Genomic DNA, 8,751 nt, shown 5'->3' with positions numbered 1-8,751 from the left:
TGTTAAGCTTTTTTTAATCATTCGGTTAGCACTGAAATTTACAATATGCCATGGAAGGAAATGCAATGACAAGTTGCAGCAAGATTTGTCCTCCGATTGGGAGGTTCTTGGTTAAAATCCGTATTTTTATACTGAAACATTTTAATTTAGTAGAGCTGCTGCTTTTTTCATAATTGTGCGTAATAATAATAATTATTTTTTAGCATGACTGAACATTGGGGGAAGGGAGAACAGGATTACAGTCTTGGGTGATCTTTAAAATTATTTGTATGTAGCCAATCAAGTGAATGGATAAAGTTAAGACAGCTTCATGTGACAAAAGCAGACTGATGTTAATGGATTAGTAGGGGAAGCAAAAGTGGATGGGAACCTGGGAGGCAGTGACCCAAGAGATGGTCGAGTTCAGGATCCTGACACAAGGAAGAAAGGAAAGCAGCAGAATACGGACCCTGGACTTCAGAAAAGCAGACTTTGACTCCTTCAGGGAACTGATGGGCAAGATCCCCTGGGAGAATAACATGAGGGGGAAAGGAGTCCAGGAGAGCTGGCTGTATTTTAAAGAATCCTTACTGAGGTTACAGGGACAAACCATCCCGATGTGTAGAAAGAATAGTAAATATGGCAGGCGACCAGCTTGGCTTAACAGTGAAATCCTTACTGATCTTAAATACAAAAAAGAAGCTTACAAGAAGTGGAAGATTGGACAAATGACCAGGGATGAGTATATAAATATTGCTCAGGCATGTAGGAATGGAATCAGGAAGGCTAAATCACACCTGGAGTTGCAGCTAGTGAGGGATGTTAAGAGTAACAAGAAGGGTTTCTTCAGGTATGTTGGCAATAAGAAGAAAGCCAAGGAAAGTGTGGGCCCCTTACTAAATGAGGGAGGCAACCTAGTGACAGAGGATATGGAAAAAACTAATGTACTCAATGCTTTTTTTGCCTCTGTCTTCACAAACAAGGTCAGCTCCCAGACTACTGCACTGGGCAGCATATCATGGGGAGGAGGTGGCCAGCCCTCTGTGAAGGAAGAAGTGGTTTGGGACTATTTAGAAAAACTGGACGTGCACAAGTCCATGGGGCTGGATGCGTTGCATCCGAGAGTGCTAAAGGAATTGGCGGATGTGATTGCAGAGCCATTGGCCATTATCTTTGAAAACTCATGGCGATCGGGGGAAGTCCCGGAAGATTGGAAAAAGGCTAATGTAGTGCCCATCTTTAAAAAAGGGAAGAAGGATGATCCTGGGAACTACAGGCCGGTCAGCCTCACCTCAGTCCCTGGAAAAATCATGGAGCATGTCCTCAAGGAATCAATTCTGAAGCACTTAGAGGAGAGGAAAGTGATCAGGAACAGCCAGCATGGATTCACCAAGGGCAAGTCATGCCTGACTAATCTAATTGCCTTCTATGATGAGATAACTGGCTCTGTGGATGAAGGGAAAGCAGTGAACGTGTTATTCCTCTACTTTAGCAAAGCTTTTGACACGGTCTCCCACAGTATTCTTGTCAGCAAGTTAAAGTAGTATGGGCTGGATGGATACACTACAAGGTGGGTAGAAAGTTGGCTAGATTGTCGGGCTCAATGGGTAGTGATCAATGGCTCCATGTCTAGTTGGCGTCCGGTATCTAGCGGAGTGCCCCAAGGGTCGGTCCTGGGGCCGGTTTTGTTCAATATCTTCATTAATGATCTGGAGGATGGTGTGGATTGCACCCTCAGCAAGTTTGCGGATGACACTCTACTGGGAGGAGTGGTAGATACGCTGGAGGGTAGGGATAGGATACAGAGGGACCTAGACAAATTGGAGGATTGGGCCAAAAGAAATCTGATGAGGTTCAACAAGGACAAGTGCAGAGTCCTGCACTTAGGACGGAAGAATCCAATGCACCGCTACAGACTAGGGACCGAATGGCTAGGCAGCAGTTCTGCAGAGAAGGACCTAGGGGTGACAGTGGATGAGAAGCTGGATATGAGTCAACAGTGTGCCCTTGTTGCCAAGAAGGCCAATGGCATTTTGGGGTGTATAAGTAGGGGCATTGCCTGCAGATCAAGGGACGTGATCGTTCCCCTCTATTCGACATTGGTGAGGCCTCATCTGGAGTACTGTGTCCAGTTTTGGGCCCCACACTACAAGAAGGATGTAGAGAAATTGGAGAGAGTCCAGCAAAGGGCAACAAAAATGATTAGGGGACTGGAACACATGACTTATGAGGAGAGGCTGAGGGAACTGGGATTGTTTAGTCTACAAAAGAGAAGAATGAGGGGGGATTTGATAGCTGCTTTCAACTACCTGAAAGGTGGATCCAAAGAGGATGGATCTAGACTATTCTCAGTGATAGCAGATGACAGGACAAGGAGTAATGATCTCAAGTTGCAGTGGGGGAGGTTTAGGTTGGATATTAGGAAAAACTTTTTCACTAGGAGGGTGGTGAAACACTGGAATGCGTTACCTAGGGAGGAGGTGGAATCCCCTTCCTTAAAGTTTTTAAGGTAAGGCTTGACAAAGCCCTGGCTGGGATGATTTAGTTGGGATTGGTCCTGCTCTGGGCAGGGGGTTGGACTAGACGGCCTCTAGAGGTCCCTTCCAACTCTGTTATTCTATGATTGAAAGGTGGGATTGTCTGAATAATTTTTTCTTATTCTTTCTCCTAAGATACATTAACTGTTTTTGCCATTAGTCGTGCACTTAACGACCCCCTGAACGCCACAGACATAAGAGGTATGTCTTTTATTTTGAGTGGTAAAACCCTCCATACTTGGCTGTATTTTGCCATGTTCCCCCACTCCCAAATTTAAATAACTCAAGTAATGCTGCATCCGATGAAGTGAGCTGTAGCTCACTAAAGCTTATACTCAAATAAATTGGTTAGTCTCTAAGGTGCCACAAGTACTCCTTTTCTTTTTGCTGATACAGACTAACACGGCTGCTAGTCTAAAAGCTACTCTATCTGGTTCCCTCATTGGTCTTGTCTAGACTAGGATTTAAAGATGTGATGACAACACATTTAACATTATTTCAGTGGAGACAAATCATGGTGCCTTTTACGCATTCTAAAGAGTTCAGTATGTGTTAGACAGTATGTTTTCTTTACATTAGAATTTTAGAACATTACCACCTTTAGATACGTGCTGTTGTGTACGTTGAAATCCTATTCTAAATGAGAGCACTAACACACAACATTTCTCCACTTCTCATTCCATTTCCTTCTATGATTGGATAACAAATGTGAATTATGCCCCCATGTAAAGCAGGGCTTGTCTAAATTTCCTTTGCTGTGTCTTTTTCAATTGATAAGCAACAGAATGAGAACGGCTTCTAGATACAATAAGCAATGTTTCCGCTTGCCCACAAAGACCTTGCTTTAATTACAGGCAATTCTTTGCCTGAGAGTTCCAGCTCACGCTCTTATATATCCTGTTTGGTAGGGACAGTTTGGTCTAGCAGAAGTAAACTACTTGCAAAGTCTGATGCTGCTTGAGATGATGGTTAAGAATACATATATGGTTAATTGTGGCTGGCACTAGTATTGGTGTATGTAACTTGGGTCATTCTGCATTTATCTAAACATTCATTACATATAACGTGTTCAGACTAAAACTTCATCTTAGTTTAAATATTGGCACTGTTGGAAGTAGTGGTGGGAAGAGGTTCTTCGCTCTTGGCATTAGGGAGAATCTGAAGCTAACTGAGTTGCAAATGCAGTGTTGTGTATATGTAAACGGTGCTTACACAAAAGAAATCTTATTCTCCTTCAAGTGATTGTGTGCACACATATTACACTAGAGACAGGTGTATTTGTGACCGTGCACTAAATCAGACACTTTTGCCAGCAGTACCACTAGGTGGTGCATGTGCCCCTGCTCTCTAACTCTCAGGCCAGGGCATAAAAGGGACATATTTGCTGCCTCTGTCAGTTCCTTCTTATTGCCTGTGGAGACAGTGGGAGCTTCATATAGCATTTGCTTCTGTTAGCCAACATTCCATAGCTTCAGTGTATATAGGTATAGTTAGTATTTATTGAAGTTTAGCAGGTTTCTGGAGGGATTTTATTATGGAAAAAGTCCTTGGGTTTTAAACAACGTGCCACATGCTTGGCTGTTTTCTCTGTCAGGGATAGGCACAAGAGTAATTTGATCTCTCTTGGTGAGGGACAGATGCTCTATTTGTACCTCCTTCCCCATCAGGACTAAAAACCAGTCATCTTAAGATTCACTTTATGAAAGAGGCAATGTGACTTGCACCTGAGCTGGGCCCCAGCTGTGACACAGAGAACTCTAAATCTAGCATGCGTTGTCTTCTGTGTCAGCTTTGAAATGTTCCAAATATTCTAACTAACGAAACCTGTAAGTTTTGGTTTTCTCCCAGAAAACTTTCTGGTAAGTCCTCCAGTTTGAGACCTCACAAATTGAGGTGCTCACCAGTCCTTTCTGAGGCAGCACCATTGATTCCATCTCCATCGGGACCATTGAGACCAGTGTTTTCACCCATCCTGGGTCCTTCTTCCCCGGGTTGATTCAGTGTGCTTTAGCTCCACTGGCACCATCTGTGCCAATCCTTTTACCTGAGGTGTCTTCTTGTGGCAAGGGGCTTCTTTGTCTTTCCTTACCAGACACTCATTTGCTGCAGCCAACTCCAGTGTTCGCTCCGCTGTCAACACATTGTGGCATCTGACTTCAACAATGCTCCCAGTGCTGTCAGTGCACCCAGCACCATAAGTGTGTTCTGTGGGTATGCTGGCGCCAATCAATTAATTGACATTTGGAGTCTCGTTTGTCTCTGATACCCAGACCACCTAAAACCCCAATGAGAACTGTTCCTATTCTGAAGTGGCTTCTGTTTCATCTTTGGACTTCTTTCAGATCACCTTACAAGTCTTCCACTACCAGTCCTAAATACTAGGACCGGTTTCCCTACAGAGACACTCCAGCTTGGGGTCCCCTGCCCTGGATGACAGTCTGTACCGTATCTTCCATGGCCATACTGGTCTTGGGCTGTCCCAAGAGACTCTAGATCTCTGTCTCGTTCACTTTCTAGGAGGAAGTTCTCCTGCTTTCTTAGTATGAGTCTTCTCAGCGTCCTGCTACCATACATCAACCTGCTGTGCTGGATCCCATGGAGGAGAGAGAATTGTTGGAGGAAACACTAGACAGTCCCTTCCCCTCCATTTCTTCATCTTCATGAAACAAAGCAGTTAATCCAGAGCTGACACCCCACTCAATGATTTGAGTTTTCCAGGACCTCAAGAAGAGGGAGGCTACTTCCATAGGGGTGCAGGCAGAGAATCTGCACAGTCTTTCGGGTATTGTCCAGTCTCCTTCTCCAGGAAGCATTGCCCTTCCTATCAATGAGAACTTACTAGAGCCAATGAAAACTCTGGCAGTCCCCTCTATACCTCTTACAGCTAAACAAGCAGGCAGACGATATCGAGTTCCTCAACAAGATTTTGGCTATTGCATTACCCTTCCAGTTCCTGACTCCTTAGTGGTCACAGCTACTAATAAGCAATCTCATCAATCCCAAATTAAGGCCACTCCCAAGGATAAGAAATTTGAGATTGGATTTATATGGTCATAAGGTTTGTTCCACTGCCACACTTCAAATGAGAGCCACCAATTATCACAATCAGGCTCTTGTCAAAATAAATCTTAACCTTGCTGATAAGTTGCCAGAAGAATATAAAGACCAGTTTCTAGCTTTGGTTTCTGCGGGTAATCTTACGGCACATACATCCCTTCCGGCAGCAATAGATGCTATTGATAGCGCCTCGCTTTCTGTGGTCGCTGCAGTCTTCTGGCATTTCAAAGTTGCTGCACGATACAATAGAAGATTTACCATTTAAGTAGTCTAAATTGTTTTCTGCCAAAACAGACTATGCTATATGGACACACAGACTTTTGTGCAATAATTCATTAATTAGGGGTTTATACTCCAGTTGCGAAAAGGAAACTGTTTAGATCACAAAATTACTCCAGATCTTCCTTCCATCAGAGGGCTCAGTATGCTCCTAAGAGAAGGTCGGGATTGCCTTGACATCACTAGCCATCTTCAGCTGCAGCAGGTCCCTCTCACCATAGTACTGCAACCTTGAAGCAATCATTTTGACTTTTCAGTTGAGGATAGCATACTGATGGCATCTCCTTTCAGATCAGGCCTGTCTCTCTTTCTGTGTTTGGGAAAACGTCACATCGGACATTCAGCACAGTAAAGGAGGGATACGTTTTCTAATTTATCTCTTCCCCCCCCCCCACCTTTCCCAACCTACCTTCCTCATCAGACAGGGACCCCTCTCATGATACCATGTTACTTCAAGAACTATGGTCTCCTGTAGAACTGGGGGTGATAGAAGAAGTTCCTTACCAACATAGAGGAGAAGGAGAAGCCTTCTCTTCCTGGTACTTCCGGGCCCAAAGAAATCTGGTAGCTGCCATCCCCTTCTAGATTTAAGAAAGCTGAACCACTTCTTCAAGGAAGTCAAGTGCAAGATGGTCACTCTCGCTTCCATTATTGCTTCCTGGAAGATTGGTTGCTGCCCTCAGTTTACATGATGCATACTTCCATGTGGGGATACATCCCTGCCACAGAGATTTGTAGTAGGCACCAACCATTACCAGTACCCGGTGCTTCCCTTTGGTCTGTCATCAGCTGAGGGTCTTCACAAAGTGCATGGCAGTGGTAGCATAGAGGCATGGTAGCAACCTCTGCTCCTATTTTCTTACCTGGACGATATCAAGCAACCAGATCCAAAATAGCATTCTAGTAATCCGAGCACTATTTTCCCATCTAGGCCTGAAATTAAATTTGGAGAAATCACACTTAGTGCATAACTTTCATAGGAGCAGACCATGATGCCAGAACAGCCATGGCTTATCTTCCAATGGTGAGGTATCAACCTATAGCATTTCTTTCCAAAAGCCTCAAGTCCCCATCCCAATGACAACAGTGCATGTCTGCCTGCGTTCAGCTCCTGGGTCATATGACCTCGTGCACATACTACCTAACTCTAGGCTTCACCTTTGCTGTCGCAGGCCTGGCTCTGTTCAGTGTATGATCCTTCCAGGCACCCTCTGGAAATGCAAATTTGAGTACCTGAACAAGTGCTTCCATTTCTCTATTGGTGGTTGCATCCTTCCTCCTCTGTACAGAGGAGTTCCATTTTTGTCCCTAGAATTATGACTCTGTAACGGATGCATCAACCAGAGGTTGGGGAGCCCATCTCTGCCAACTCCTGACACAAGCGCTTTGGTCACTCCAGGAAGTTTCACTGCACATACATGCATTGGAGCTCAGAGCTCTTAGTCTGGCCTGTGAGGTATTTTGCCCACCATCGAGAACCAGATGTTACAAGTTCTTACAGACACCAACATTACCATGTTTTATCTGAACAAAGAGGGAGGTGCAAGATCACCTCATCTGTGCCAGGAGTCTGTCATCCTATGTAATTTGTGCATTTGTACCAAAGTTTCCAGAAGGTCTTTCACCTTCCAGGAGTGAGAAATACGGAAGTGGATATCCTTGGCAGGGTTTTCATAGACCAGGGATCAGCAACCTTTGGCACATGGCCCGCCAGGCAGGCCGGGCCGGTTTGTTTACCTGCCATATCTGCAGGTTTGGCCAATCGTGGCTCCCACTGGCTGCAGTTTGCCGCTCCAGGACAATGGGGGAAGCAGCGCGGGCCAAGGGCTTTGCTGGCCGCCCCTTCCTGCAGCCCCCATTGGCCTCAAACAGTGAACCGGGGCCAGTGGGAGCTGCCATCAGCCGAACCTGTTGATGTGACAGATAAACCAGCCCGGCCTGCCAGGGGGCTTACCCTGGTAGCCCATGTGCCACAGGTTGCCGATCCCTGTCATAGACCAACAGGATTGAGCAATTAGGAAGGATGTTCTCCAGATTTTTCCATTGCTGGGGGTACCTAGTATTGGACTTGTTCACAATCAACCTGAACAAGTGCATGAGATTTTACTCCAGGGCTGCAGCCCACATTCCATCACAGATGCCTTTCTTCTTCCATTGTCCAGTCATCTCCTTTATTCATTTCTTCAACTCTTCTACCTTGCATTCCCTTGTTCCCCCCCCCCCCCCCCGCCCGATGTTCTTGTTAAACCCTGGATTTGTGCTGGAAATGTCCACCTTGATTATCTTACACATTGTAAGGAGAGTGATCACTTTAGATAAGCTATTACCAGCAGGAGAGTGGAGTAGGGGGAGGTATTTTTTCATGCTTTGTGTGTATAAAAAGATCTTCTACACTTTCCACAGTATGCATCCGATGAAGTGAGCTGTAGCTCACGAAAGCTTATGCTCAAATAAATTGGTTAGTCTCTAAGGTGCCACAAGTACTCCTTTTCTTTTTGCGAATACAGACTAACACGGCTGTTACTCTGAAACCTGCCCCTGTATGTATATGGGATTTAAATCTGGTCCTCTCCAAATTCATAGATGGCCCCCTTTTTGACCCTATGGCTATAACTTAATTCTTTGTCTAAGATAACGAGAGTTTTTTGTGACAATCACTTCTATAAGGAGAGTTTTAGGACATAAGGCTCTAACTGACCTTCCTTTTGCAGTCTTCCATAAGGATAAGGTTTCCCTTTGGCCACATCCTAAGTTTGTCTAGGGTTAGGGTTAGAGTCAACTTTCTATCAAAACCAAGCATTTAATCGGTTGGTGTTTTTCCCAAAACCCCATTAATCTAAAGCTGAGAACATTTTTTTTATACTTGGGATGTTCGTAGGGCTCTGGCATTCTACTTGAA

The sequence above is a fragment of the Caretta caretta genome, chromosome 1 (assembly GCF_965140235.1).
Source record: "Caretta caretta isolate rCarCar2 chromosome 1, rCarCar1.hap1, whole genome shotgun sequence".
In the NCBI taxonomy this organism is placed as follows: Eukaryota; Metazoa; Chordata; order Testudines; family Cheloniidae; genus Caretta; species Caretta caretta.
This window is presented reverse-complemented; position numbering follows the sequence as displayed.